We start from the raw sequence: 15,752 nt of genomic DNA, 5'->3' as shown, positions 1-15,752 counted from the left end.
TGGGCTATGCATGAATCTGCAGACCTGTGAGATTGCAAACTGAATACCCGGCCTCGTGTTGTATACATAAATGAGGCAGCCAACAACAGTTATGTAAAGAGTGATATGAGCAGGATCGCGAGCATCATGTAAACTCAACTTCAAACCTATTTCCATGGGAGTGGTAATAGGTTTGCAATCCCGAAGTCCAAACTTACATAGCAATGTCTCTATGTAACTTTTCTGACACAAGGCAATACCACCATCACATTGCTTACACTGTATACCCAAGTAATGATGCAACAACCCCAAATCTTTCATCTTGAAAGTAGCATTCAAATTAGCCTTAAATTCAACAATATGTCTCTCATTTGGTCCAGTGATCAGTGTTGGAAGTAGGGTTGCAGAAAGACACACACAGCTTGGAGAAGACGAAGGAAGCTCAAGACACACAATAGAGAATATATTACTTAGTGTGCAATGGAAAGATAGATAGCCCTAGAGTGATGGGCGTATATATCATGCACGGGGGAAAAAACCTCCTAAATAGGGAAAAAATGCCCTGGCGGTCCTAGTGTGTTCACACACATCACTACCACATGTGTATGGTAACAAATCCCCCTGGAGTGATGCGGTGAACGAGAGCTGGCACATGAGTAAAGGGAAGTGCCATGCCCTGAGGACATGATCAATCCACAAAGGGGAGTGAGCCCAAAGCTTTGCGGAAAGATTCAAGCTTCTCACGAGACAATGCCTTTGTGAAAAGATTTGCAAGGTTGTCCTGTGTTGGCACATAAGCCAAGTTGATCTCTCCTGCTAAGAGCCTTTCCCTGACATAGTGGTAATGTACCTCAATGTGCTTTGTGCGAGCATGAAAAATTGGGTTCCTCGCAACTGCCAATGCGCTCTGATTGTCAGTGTAGATAGTGTTGGCAGTGTCCTGTCCAACACCCAAATCAGCCCCATAAGGCGTGTGAGCCATACACACTCAACCGTAGCTGTGAAGACTGCCCTGTACTCAGCCTCACAACTCGAAGTGGCCATAGTAGGTTGCTTCTTGCTTAACCATGATATACATGAACTGCCAAGCATGAAACAAAAACCACTTATGGACACTCGCGTGTCAAACAACCAACCCAATCTCAGCCCGAAAAAGCATGTAAGTCTGGCGGCAATGATCCCTCCTTGGGATAAAACAAGCCAAGATGTAAAGTGCCACTAAGGTAGGGGAAAATCCTCTTGACAGCCTGCCAATGCTTAGACCCTGGGCAATGCATAAATGTGCTGACCTGTGAGACTGAAAATTGAATATCCAGCCTCGTGTTGCATACATAAATGAAGCAACCAACAGCAGTTTGATAAAGAGTGACATGAGCGGGATCGCCAGCATCATGTAAACTCAACTTCAAACCTGTTTCCATGGGAGTGGCAATAGGTTTGCAATCTTGAAGTCCAAACTTACATAGCAATGTCTCTATGTAACTTTTCTGACACAAGACAATACCACCATCACACTGCTTAAACTGTATACCCAAGTAATGATGCAACAGCCCCAAATATTTCATCTTGAAAGTAGCATTCAAATCAGCCTTAAGTTCAGCAATATATCTCTCATTTGGTCCAGTGATCAGCAAATCATCCACATAAAGAACCGCAATGAGAAGTACATCACCCTCACACTTTACATACAATGTGCTTTCTGTTGGACTGTTACGAAAGCCTTGTTTAACCAAATGAGTGTGAGCTTTCTTATACCAAGTATGAGGAGATTGCTTCAACCCATACAAAGCCTTCTTACATTTGCACACTTTGTTCTCTTGTCCTTTTATGACAAAACCGCGAGGCTGTGTTACATAAACTTCCTCAAATATGTCACCATTCAAGAAAGCAGTAACAATGTCTGATTGATGTACATCCCAACCAAAATGAGCTGCCAATGCATATAGAAAACGCACAGTAGTCATACGACAGGTGGGAGCAAAAGTCTCTTCATAATCTATGCCTTTTTGTTGTGCACATCCCTTTGCAACAAGTTGAGCCTTATGGCGATCGATCTCACCATCCGGCTTGTGTTTCAACTTGTGAACCCACTTCGTACCAAATGCCTTTTTGCCATGAGGAAAATCACATAAAGTCCATGTGTCATTTTCTATAAGTGCATCGTATTTTGATTGCATGGCAGCCATCCAATTTTCTGAATTCTGTGCTTCATCAAAAGACAGAGGCTCCTCAACATCATGTAAACTTGACACAGCAAAGCATAACAATCTCATGCATAAGATGCATGGCGAGAACCTGAACGAGTACGACTATACAAAGGTGAATCCAATTTACTTTCACGTAAAGTGTGCACTAGCCATTTTGGCATACCTCTAGCTTGCTCATTTTCAGCCCTTTCCTCATCAAGTACATCATGTACATCTGCATCAGTAATAGGCTGATCTGTAACATTTTCACAAACCCCCATAGGCTATACATTTGCCTCATTGGAAATTACATTCGTATTTCCACCACTGAAAAGAGGCAACAAAGTGTCATAAATGTCCTGTGAGCTTACATTACTGTCTCTAGTACATGATAGCAAGGACTGAACAGAATCTTCCACAAACACTACATCCATGAAACCAGAATACGTTTTGTTTGCGGATGATACAACCTGTAACCTTTGCTTCCAGCACTATAACAAAAAAATACATTTGACATCCTTATCATCCAATTTTCTGCGCTGTGTTTGTGGCACCAAAGCATATGCCAAACAACCAAAAACACGCATGTGCTCAATAGAAGGCTTTCTATCATGCCATGCATCATATGGAGTAATAGACTGCAAAGCTTTCATAGGACACCTGTTAAGTACATAAGTGGCACACATGATGGCCTCAAGCCAAAAAGAATGCGGCAAAGCTTGACTTTTGACCATACATCGTGCCATTTCCGTAAGTGAAATGTTTTTCCTCTCAGCAACACCATTTTGATGAGGTGTATAAGGCAATGTACATTGGTGTTTTATCCCATGACAAGCCAGAAATGCATTAAATTCATGAGACATATACTCCCCCCCTCGATTGGAATGGAGGGTGCCCATAGTACATTTTGAGACATTTTCAGCCATAGCCGGAAATTGTTTGAAGCACATAAAAACTTCGAACTTCGCTTTAAGTGGAAATACCCATGCATGCCTGGAGTAATCATCAATGAAAGTCATGAAGTACAGGTAATTGCCCAAGGACGGAGTTTACATGGGCCCACAAACATCACTACGTACAAACTGCAACTTGCATGTGGCCCGAACTGAACGATCCTTTGGAAACTTAGAACGCTGCATCTTACCCAAAATACAGCCTTCACAAACATGTTTGACAGGTGCTTCAGGAGGCGGCAAAGAAGCAACCATATCAAATTTCTGCAAATGCAGCAAACTTGCAAAATTCAGATGACCAAAACGTGCATGCCAAAGTTTTGCATCTGAAATAGCCCTTTAATCTACAACAGCATTTGCAAAATTTTGTCCACACTTGTCATACAAAGTGAGCTTATACAGCCCACGGCACAAAAAGCCAGATGCAACAATTTCATCACCAAAACTGAGATCATGAACTGTACATCTGTCATCCCAGGTACATAAAGTGCATCAACATGTGTGAAAGAACTACCATTTGCAGGAGTAAGCACAATCTTTCCAACTCACCGAACTGGATAAGAGGCATTCTAAGCACAAGTGACTGAATTCCCATGAGGGACAGACTTGAGAGAGGTGAATAATTCACGATGTGAGGTAATGTGCTTTGTAGCACCACTATCAAAATACTACACATGTGAATCTGCAGCAACAACTGACAAGCATGCATTATGGACAGCAGGATTGTAAGTGCACTCTGTGCTAAAAGCCCATTCTGCATCAACATCAACATTACAGTCTCCTTTTACAAAAGACTCAACAATGGCTCCATTTGTGGTGGAACCAGCAGTTTTTGCAGTGGAACCACCCTCTTTCTTCTTAGCCTCTTTGGCCTTCAACTTAGGACACGACTTGATCAAGTGATCATTAGATTTACAATAATGGCAACGCATTTTCTTTTTTCCCTTATCACCAGAATTTCCAGACGAATTGCTGCCATCAGAAGCCTTAGTGACAAAAAAAATTCCACTCGCAGCAGAACCATAAGAAGTGGCTGTATTGCTGTTACCACCCTTTCTCTGAGAAGCAATAAAAGCCTCTTCAACTGCACGCTACCTAGTGCTTTTTTTTTTGGAAAGTGACTCGTGCAATAGAAATGTGCATAATGCAATAAACTTGACTTCTTTAGGCTATCCTTGGGTCATTAGTCTCCAAGTACTAGCAAAAGTCTGGTAGGAATCTGGTTAGGCACCAAGAACAGTCTGCACAAGGAATTGTTTGAAATGACTTCACCTGTAGAAATAAGTTGCTCATTGATATCCTTAACACTAGCAAGGAAAGTGTCCATATCATCTTCTTGATGCATAATCTTCGACTCCAGCTCTTTATGCAGCAAAGCAATTTTAGCCTCATTGCGACTTGCATAAAGACCAACCAAAATATCCCAAGCCTGTTTTGCAAATTTTGCTGAATGGATGTGAGAAACAACGGTGTGCTTCACAGACAACGCGATCAATGCATGAGCCTGCGCATCCTTTACAACCCAACAAGATTGTTCTGCCGTAGGCAAAACAACTCTAATAGCAGCATTCCTTGCAACAAGACCTCCAACATCCTCAACGTCGCCTGCATCCTCAGAACTAGGACGTACATCAATGCCCTGCTCAATATTCCAGACACCCTTTGACACAAGAACATGTCGCATCATGTAAGCCCATATAGGATAATTGTCCCCATCCAACCTGTCCTCAGCAGCAAACATCTTGAACACATCTGTGTTGTTGTCAACCATGGTAAATGCTGCACCTGATGTGAAAACTGCCCGAAAAGAGGAGAAACGGAGCGGGAACAACACGTGCTATATAGCACAAACCGTAGAAGATTGTAAGGCACCTATTATGCAGAAAATGGCACTGACAGAAATTTTGCACAAAATGACTACCATCAAGATCGAAGGTAACTTGAAGCACTCCTCGGTGGCGGGCACCAAAACACTGTTGGGAAACAAACAAACTGGAACACCTCTATAGCGATGTCACCCAAGAACATTGAAAGAGCACAAAAAGAACACCAAAAGCTTTGGGAAACCCCTTTGAAACACCACAAGTCTGACAAGAGTAGTCCCCTTGGGAATTTACTGGTCGTCGCCCACCCAAGAGACTGTGTCACATAGAAGCAAAACCCTGCCAAAGCATGGATTTACAACACACGTCGACCAATGCATAAGAAGACAAGGGCCTCCCTTTTCACCATTGAACATCACAAACCCACAACTTCAACACCAATTCCACAATTCATAGATACATGACCGCCCAATCTGCCTGCACACAATTTGCCACTAGGATGCCATAGCCATAACCCTGTAGAGAACTAGTCGTAACCTGAAGAGTACAACTCCAATTGGGGCACTTTAAAGCTTGAGAGAAAGCTTGAAAAATGATTGGCGAGAAAGCTGAGGATAACCAAAATTGAATCCACACGCCGCTACATGCAAAATTGACACGAATAGAGAGCTGCCCCAGTACGACTACACGTAGAGTAGGCAAGGCGAGGGCAAAAACTGCAACAGAAACCATCTAGGAGACACAACTAGCTCAAACCTGTAATATTTTGGAGTTTGGCTGAACTTTTTTAAGTTTGTACATGGGTTTTAGTTATATAAAAGTCTCCCTTCAAAAAACTCACTCACGGGCACTTACAGTAGCCTGACAGCTGTCACTAGACTAGCGACTTGCAGTGCCTGTACACGTGCTTGCTAAATCAAGCTAAAAACCCCACAAAAAGAAATCCCATACACCCTTTTGACATCGGGAGTCATGTCCGTATGTACAAATTTACAAAAAACGGGGTGTTAGAAATGCGCCCAACACCGCCAGACTTACATGCTTTTTGGGACTCAGATTGGGCTGGTTGTTTTGACACACGAGGTCCACAAGTGGTTTTTATTTCATTCTTGGAAGCTCATGCATATCATGGTTGAGCAAGAAGCAACCTACTGTGGCCACTTCCAGTTGTAAGGCTAAGTACATGGCAGTCTTCACAGCTTGGTTGAGTGTGTATGACTCATATGCCTATGGTTGATTTGGGTGTTGGACAGGACACTGCCAATACTATCTACACTGATAGTCAGAGTTGTGTATTGGAAGTTGTGAAAAGCCCAGTTTTTCATACTCACACCAAGCACATTGAGGTGCATTACCACTATGTCAGGGAGAGGCTCTCAGCAGGAGAGATCAACTTGGCTTATGTGCCAACAGAGGACAACCTTTTCACAAAGGCATTGTCTCATGAGAAGTTGGAAGCTTTTTGCAAAGCTTTGGGCTTACTCCCCTTTGTGGATTGATCATGTCCTCAGGGCATGGCACTTCCCTTTACTCTATGTGCTAGCTCTCATTTACCGCATCACTCCAGGGGGGGATTTGTTACCATATACATGTGGTAGTGATGTGTGTGAACACACTTAGGACCGTCGAGGCATTTTTCCCCTCTTTAGGAGGTTTTTCCCCCCGTGCATTGTATATACGCCCATCATTCTAGGGCTATCAATCTTTCCATTGCACAGTAAGTAATACACTCTCTGTTGTGTGCCTCGAGCTTCCTTCGTCTTCTCCAAGTTGTGTGTGTTTTCTTGCAACCATAATTCCAACAGCCAACACCTAAATTATCTTCGAGATATTGTGGGCCTTTCAAGATACTCAAGTGATTTGGTGATAAAGCCTACAAAATCTTGTTATCTGCGCACTCTCGTATTCATCCGGTATTTCATGTAAGTCATTTACGTAAACGCTTGCATGGGGATGGCACTGTCATTGACCATTAGCTTTTGGTTGGTTTCATTGAACATCCAACCCAACCACATGAACCTGAGCAAATCTTAGAATATCATGATTTATGTACTCGTCATCATGTACGTCGACAAGCTTTAGTCAAGTGGAAGGACCGACCTGAAGAAGGTGCCACTTGGGAAAACATTAGTGTTCTTAAGAATAAATTTCTCACTTTTGTTTTTGAGGACAAAAACACTTCTCCAAGGGGGAAGTAATGTAAGGATAAGGGCAACCTAGGGGGTCGCGAACCTAGGCCAAGGGCATGGACTACATATGCGGACAGGGGATCCTAAAGCAACCTAGGGCTAGGAGCCCATCAATTATATAAAGGGCGGTAGGGAGGAGGATCACCAAAGGCTCCCCAGGTCTTATATTAGGGTAAAATTCTAACTTTCCATAAAATGTCTAAATTTAGTAGGTTTTGGGAGCAGCTTGGCAGCACCTCCAAAGCATTATGCTAAGGTTTTGCAGAGGAGGTGAAAGTTTTAAATGGAACATCAACTTGCTAATTATCTCAGTAAAGGATTTATACAACCTAGTTGTTCACCATGGGCCTCTCCCATCTTATTGTTGAAGACAATGGATGGTAGTATGTGCATGTGTGAAAATTATCGTGGACCGAATGCGGTTACTGTTAAGAACAAGTATCCATTAGCGAGGGTGGATGAGTGATTTGATTAGCTCACCCATGCTTGTATCTTTACAAAGATAGACTTGGAATCAAGGTATCATCAAGTATGTATTAGGCTTGTTGAAATACCCAAACTAGTTTCCAAACAAGTTTTGGACACTATGAGATTTTGGTTATGCCCTTTGGGTTGATCGATGCGCCAACTACTTTTATGAGACTTGTAGACATTGTCTTGAAACCATATATGGGCAAGTTTATTACCATTTTCCTCCATAACATTCTAATGTATAGTGCCTGTGAAAAAGAGCACTTACAACATCTGATGCAGGTATTTGAATTGTTATGGCAAAATAAGTTATATGCCAAGGAATCCAAGTGTCATTTTCTCAAGGAGGAAATTCACTATCTCTAGGACATGTGATTTTAGCTTCCAGGCTAAATATGGATAAATCCAAAGTTGATGCCATTAGGAGATGGCCTTCTCCTAGAAATCTAGAAGAGCTACAGATTTTCTTGGGATTTGTAGGTTTTTATTAAAGGTTATTAAAAAACTATGCTTATATTGTTGTTTTGATGATGCACCAATTGAAAGCCCACGGGAAAACCTTTTAGCGGGGAGAAGCTCAACGGCAAAGTTTCGATGCTCTCAAGGATGCATTAGCTACAACTCCTATTCTATCTATTGTGGACCCTATGAAACCATTTGTGTTAGAAACGGATGCTAGTAACCATGCTATTGGAGCAGTCCTTCTATAGGAGGGAAGGCCAATTTCATGTGAAAGCAAGAAGCTTGATTGTACACAGTAGAATTATTCTGCTTACAAAAGGGAACTCTATGAAATAGTGTCTGCTTTGAAACCATGGCAACATTATTTGTATGGAACTCAATTTGAGATTGTGTTTGACCACGAAAATGTACAATGGTTTACAAAACAAACAAATTTGAAGGGGTCAAAAGGCTAGGTGGACTGAAATGATTCAGAAGTATGATGCAAAGCTATGGTATTGTAAAGGACGATACAATGTGGTAGTTGATGCTCTTAGTCGTGTGCCTGAAATCAACTTACTTATTTTCACACAAAGCTTTGAAGCGATTTTTTGAATCTCTAAAGGGTAAATATGAGCATAATGAAACATATTCCAAAATGTGGAGCCATATTAAAACAAGGACCCTTCTCACTCTAATGTTGGTAGTATGTGTTTAACCTCCACACCCAGTTCTCCTCTTTCAAGTGATGAGTTGTAGAGATGTAAGGATTTTTTCACAGATGATGGGTACCTACTCTACAAGAGGAGATGGAAGCAGACATTCGACGTCAAATTCTTTAAGAATGTCATGATAGTCCTAGTGTAGAGCACCCAGGACTAAAGAAATCTTATGCACTTGTATAAAAACAGTTTTACTGGCCAGGTTTACACGGGTATGTTCAAGACTATGTCTTGCATTGCCAAAAATGTCAAGTGAATAAAGCAAAGCCCCTAAAAGCAGGAGGTCTCTTGCATTCATTGGAGATTCATAATGATAAATGGGAAAGTATATGGATTTTATTATGGGTTTACCAACCACTATACAAGGTCATGACTCAGTATGGGTGGTCATCAATCGGTTGACTAAACTCTTGCAAGTTTATTCCAACCAAGTCCGCAATTAAAACTCCAGAGTTAGCTAAGTCATTTGTTGACAATCTGTATCGACGACTGTACGGGTTGCCTAGAAACCTTATGAGTGACCATGATAACAATCATTTCCTAATATTATTAGACCTTTCAAAGCCTTGTGAGGTCCACTGTGATGCTTGTGGACAATGCCTTGGAGCTGTTTTTCTTCAAGAATGGCATGCCATAGCATACAAAAGTAGGAAATTGGATGACTAAGAAAAGAATCTAAGCATATATGAAAAAGAGCTTTTAGCTATCTTACATGTCCTAGATGCTTGGAAGCATTATCTCTTAGGCACTCCATTTATTTTGTGCACAGACCATCAAAGTCTTAAATATTTTTTGATGCAAACTAAATTAATTGATAAACAATTGAGGTGGACAAACACTCTCTCACAGTTTAATTTTCATATTGCCACATAGCTCGTAAGCACAACCAAGTGGCCGATGCACTTTCACGAAGGCCAAGAGTGAATGCCAACAATGCCTCTTATCGGGTTCAGGGAGTTGGAAAGATTGTGCTTACTACTGCAAATGGCAGTTCCTTCACACTTGTTGATGCACTTTATGTACCTGGGATCAAGAAGAATCTCTTGATTGTATCCGCACTTGCTAAACTTGGACTTGTAGTCAAATTTCTGGATGACAGATGTACAGTTCATGATCTCACTTTTGGTGATGAAATTGTTGCATTTAGCCTTTTGTGCCGTGGGCTGTATAAGCTCACTTTGTATGACAAGTGTGGACAAAATTTTGCAAATGCTGTTGCAGATTCAAGGGCTATTTCAGATGCAAAACTTTGGCATGCACGTTGTGGTCATCTGAATTTTGCCAGTTTACTGCGTTTGCAGAAATCTGATATGGTTGCTTCTTTGCCGCCTCTTGAAGCACCTGTCAAACATGTTTGTGAAGGTTGTATTTTGGGTAAGATGCAGCGTTCTAAGTTTCCAAAGGATGGTTCAGTTCGGGCCACATGCAGGTTGCAGCTTGTGCATAGTGATGTTTGTGGGCCCATGCAAACTCCGTCCTTGGGCAATTACCTTTAATTCGCGACTTTCATTGATGATTACTCCAGGCATGGATGGGTATTTCCGCTTAAAGCGAAGTCCGAGGTTTTTATGTGCTTCAAACTATTTTTGGCTATGGGTGAAATGTCTCGAAATGTACTATGGGCACCCTCCGTTCCGATCGAGGGGGGGAGTATACGTCTCATGAATTCAATGCATTTCAGGCTAGTCGTGGGATACAACACCAATGTACAATGCCTTATACACCTCAGCAAAATGGTGTTGCTGAGAGGAAAAATAGGTCACCGACAAAAATGGCACGATGTATGGTCAAAAGTCAAGCTTTGCCGCATTCTTTTTGGCTTGAGGCCATCATGTGTGCCACTTATGTACTTAACAGGTGTCCTACAAAAGCTTTGCAGTCTATTACTCCATATGAAGCATGGCATGATAGAAAGCCTTCTATTGAGCACATGCGTGTTTTTGGTTGTTTGGCATATGCTTTGGTGCCACAAACAGAACGCAAAAAATTGGATGATAAAGCTGTCAAATGTATTTTTGTTGGTTATAGTGCTGAAAGCAAAGGTTACAGGTTGTATCATCCGTAAACAAAACGTATTCTGGTTTCACGGGATGTAGTGTTTGTGGAAGATTCTGTTCAACCCTTGCTGTCATGTACTAGAGACAATAATGTAAGCTCACATGACATTTATGACACTTTGTTGCCTCTTTTCAGTGGTGGAAATACGAATGTAAGTTCCAATGACGCAAATGTACTGCCTATGGAGGTTTTTGAAAATGTTACAGATCAGCCTATTACTGATGCAGATGTACATGATGTACTTGATGAGGAAAGGGCTGAAAATGAGCAGGCTAGAGGTATGCCAAAATGGCTGGTGCACACTTTGCGTGATAGTAAATTGGATGCACCTTTGTCTAGTCGTACTCGTTCAGGCTCTCGCCATGCATCTTATGCATCAGATTATTATGCTTTGGTTGTGTCTAGCTTACATGATGTTGAGGAGCCTCTGTCTTTTCATGAAGCACATAATTCAAAAAATTGGATGGCTGCCATGCAATCAGAATATGATGCACTTATAGAAAATGACACATGGACTTTATGTGATTTGCCTCCTGGCAAAAAGGCCATTGGTACAAAGTGGGTTTACAAGTTGAAACGCAAGCTGGATGTGAGATCGATCGCCATAAGGCTCGACTTGTTGCAAAGGGTTATGCACAACAACAAAGACATAGATTATGAAGAGACTTTTGCTCCCACTTGTCGCATGACTACTGTGTGTTTTCTATGTGCATTGGCAGCTCGTTTTGGTTGGGATGTACATCAATCAGACATTGTTACTGCTTTCTTGAATGGCGACATATTTGAGGAAGTTTATGTAACGCAGCCTCGCGGTTTTGTCATAAAAGGACAAGAGGATAAAGTGTGCAGATGTAAGAAGGCTTTGTATGGGTTGAACCGATCTCCTCGTGCTTGGTATGAGAAAGCTAACACTCATTTGGTCAAACGAGGCTTTCGTAACAATCCAACAGAAAGCACATTGTATGTAAAGCGTGAGGGTGATGTACTTCTCATTGTGGTTCTTTATGTCGATGATTTGCTGATCACTGGACCAAATGAGAGACATATTGCTGAATTTAAGGCTGATTTGAATGCTACTTTCAAGATGAAAGATTTGGGGCTGTTGCATCATTACTTGGGTATACAGTTTAAGCAGTGTGATGGTGGTATTGCCTTGTGTCAGAAAAGTTACATAGAGACATTGCTATGTAAGCTTGGGCTTGAGGATTGCAAACCTATTGCCACTTCAATGGAAACAGGTTTGAAGTTGTGTCTACATGCTGTTGGCGATCCTGTTGATGTCACTCTTTATCAAACTGCTGTTGGCTGCCTCATTTATGTATGCAACACGAGGCCGGATATTCAGTTTTCAGTCTCACAGGTCAGCAGATTTATGCATAGCCCAGGGTCTAAGCATTGACAGGCTGTCAAGAGGATTTTCTGCTACCTTAGTGGCACTTTACATCTTGGCTTGTTTTATCCCAAGGGGGGATCATTGCCGCCAGACTTACATGCTTTTTCGGACTCAGATTGGGATGGTTGTTTTGACACGCAAGTGTCCACAAGTGGTTTTTGTTTCATGCTTGGCAGTTCATGTATATCATGGTTGAGCAAGAAGCAACCTATTGTGGCCACTTCGAGTTGTGAGGCTGAGTACAGGGCAGTCTTCATAGCTACGGTTGAGTGATTATGGCTCAGACACCTTATGGCTGATTTGGGTGTTGAACATGACACTGCCAACACTATCTACACTGACAGACAGAGCGCATTGGCAATTGCGAGGAACCCAATTTTTCATGCTCGCACAAAGCACATTGAGGTGCATTACCACTATGTCAGGGAGAGGCTCTCAACAGGAGAGATCAGCTTGGCTTATGTGCCAACACAGGACAACCTTGCAGATCTTTTCACAAAGGCATTGTCTTGGGAGAAGCTTGAAGCTTTCTGCAAAGCTTTGGTCTTACTCCCCTTTGTGGACTGATCATGTCCTCAGGGGATGGCACTTCCCTTTACTCATGTGCCAGCTCTCGTTCACCGCATCACTCCAGGGGGGAGTTGTTACCATATACATGTGGTAGTGATGTGTGTGAACACACTAGGACCGCCGGGGAATTTTTTCCCTCTTTAGGAGGTTTTTCCCCCCAAGTATTGTATATACGCCCATCACTCTAGGGCTATCTATCTTTCCATTGCATACTAAGTAACACACTCTCTATTGTGTGCCTTGAGCTTCCTTCGTCTTCTCCAAGCTGCGTGTGTCTCTCTACAACCCTAATTCCAACAGAGAAATGAAGCGGGAACAACACGTGCTATATAGCACAAACCATAGAAGACTGTAAGGGTCCTGTTATGCAAAAGATGGCATTGACAAAAATTCTGCACAAAATGAAGAAATAGCCTTTGCAGTACTGCCTGTAGTGGAAACGGAGGCCGAAATGAGTCTGAACCAGAAATCAGAGTAGACATAAGCTCTACGAGCTTATCCAAAAAAATTGTCGACTTGCAAACACTTGGCAAAGCTCATTGAAATCAGAGAAAGTGAGCAGGCGTATGCTGGAGTTGTTGGCGACTAAGCCTGGGAGGACGCAACCTGCTCTGATATGAATTGTTGGAATTAGGGTTGCAAGAAAACACACACAACTTAGAGAAGACGAAGGAAGCTCAAGGCACACAATTGAGAGTATTTTACTTAGTGTGCGATGGAAAGATAGATAGCCCTAGAGTGATGGGCGTATATACAATGCACAGGGGAAAAAACCCTCCTAAACAGGGGAAAAATGCCCCGACGATCCTAGTGTGTTCACAAACATCACTACCACATGTATATGGTAATAGCCAAGGCCGTGCCCTCCTAGTCCTACCCTTGGCATGACATCACTTCCCCCTTGGAGAAGTGTTTTTGTTCTCGAAAACAAAAGTGGTAAGATCTTCTCAAGAACACTAATACCTCTCAGAGGTCGAGGTGTTCATGTGGCTAGTACACAGTTCAGTAGGAGGCAAAGTTCGTCTCAAAGCTGGAATCTTATTTACAACTGAATCTTGAAGGAATTATATCTCTCCATAAACATAAGAGAAAAATTGTAGTCATACTAAAGTTTCTTGGGTATCTAATCAAGATATCACCTACATTGAGGCTCTCAAAGTTTATTCAAGTTGTCCCATGAATTATTTGCTTGATAGTGAGGCCATGCCTACTTGCTATTTACAAAAAACATCGTCTGTAATACTAACACCTTGTGCACAAAAATTTCTCGCCATTGTAATTATATACAACGATCACAAGCAATGATACCAGCCTAAACTCTTTATAAATAGAGTAGCTGATGTTATAGCGCAAGCGTAAACTATGCTTTAGTGGAATGAGACTAGAATACTGGCATGCCATGCAGTAGTTGATGTTATAGCGGAAGCGTAAACTATGCTTTAGTGGAATGAGACCAGAATACTGGCATGCCATGCATGCATAGCTCTTGGTCTCCTATAACATTTAATGGCCTAAAAACTTGTGTGTAGCGGAAATTAGCATGAACATAGTGGGCATTTCATTAGAATAGATTCCTAATGAGAATTACAAGAGTGCTTGGGTGGAGAGAGCAACAAAAAAGCATAACACCTAGTTAGATAACATGAACAATACTTTCAAAAGAGAGAGAAATTAAGCTATTGACAACAGTTGAGGACCAGATTTTCATGGAGCCGGTCCCCCCTCCAAAAGGCTTTGTATTATGGTTTCTCCCATCAAGAGAGACATTGTACAATACAATTCTTTGTGTTCCTTCAAGAATAGCTAGTGCAATGAAGATGAAAGCTTCATGCACTAAGCAAAACACTTATCAAACACAACATCAATTATCCCTGGTCTCAGACCCAAGACCTCACACACCTTCGAAGATGGTGAGAGCTAGCAGGGTATGAGAGTAGATTGAGAGGAAATAGGAGTATTCTTACGAGAAAGATGAACATCTCCTCACATAATCACTCATATTAGCATAGCTTAGCTTAGTAATTAGCATGGTAGAGGAGATGGGCATGCATTGAAGCTTGGCTCTTGGTTGGATTTGCATCACAAAGCCAAGAGTTCTTGGTGTAGGCCTCCCTTCTCACAAGCTTGGAGTAGGTGGTAAGCTTTCCATTAAAGCTTGAGAAGGAGAGAGAGTCTTCTTTACTTCACACATGAGATTGTGTGAGTGTGTGTGTGATAATGCCTTGCAAAAATCAGCCCCCTCTCTCTCTTGGTCGACCCCTCTTGCTATTTGCTCATGCTATCCTCTCATTGGACCTCCCTAGGGCTAGCCAATGACAATTAAGCAGCATAAGTGATAGCCTTCTGACATGTGTCCCCCTTTCCCCTTTTGTGAGAGCTTTAGGTAATTTAATAATTCAACTAAACTCTCATTGGACCCCTTTGCCTCTTGGCCAATAGGAATCAGGCAAGCCATTGGGCTGTTGAATGCTCATTGGACCCCTTGGGAGACTGTCCAATAGTCTTCTAGAGGACTTAATTCTCATTGGTTCTTTTATTAAGTGTTTTTAAATTAATTAAACTAGATTTACTCTAGCCTAATTCTCATTGGTCCACCTCGAAGGCCATCCAATAGGAATTGGGTACACCTTGTGGGCATCTGGGCTAGGGAGCTGACATGTGTCCCTCATTCCCTTTGTGTAAAGGGAGCTTGTGTGTGTGTGACTTTCTCTCTCATCCCCTACAAGCAAGGCTCGCCCCCTCCTATGTAGGGATTTGAAAAGACTTTTGGGACACACACAAAGCATCCAATTCCCCCCCATGGTTGACCTTTGGACACAACCTTTGAATTTTGGAACCTTAGCATTTTGGAAGTCTTAATGGGCTAAACCTTAGGGTCTTTTTAGCCCATTGTTGCACCTGGCTCTTTTGCAGACGGCCCCCCCTTTAGATCCCTATTTTCCCTCCTTTGGATCCCTACTACGTGGC

The sequence above is a fragment of the Adiantum capillus-veneris genome, chromosome 21 (assembly GCF_014529385.1).
Source record: "Adiantum capillus-veneris isolate H3 chromosome 21, ASM1452938v2, whole genome shotgun sequence".
NCBI classification, from domain to species: domain Eukaryota; kingdom Viridiplantae; phylum Streptophyta; class Polypodiopsida; order Polypodiales; family Pteridaceae; genus Adiantum; species Adiantum capillus-veneris.
Note: the sequence above shows the minus strand (reverse complement) of the source record.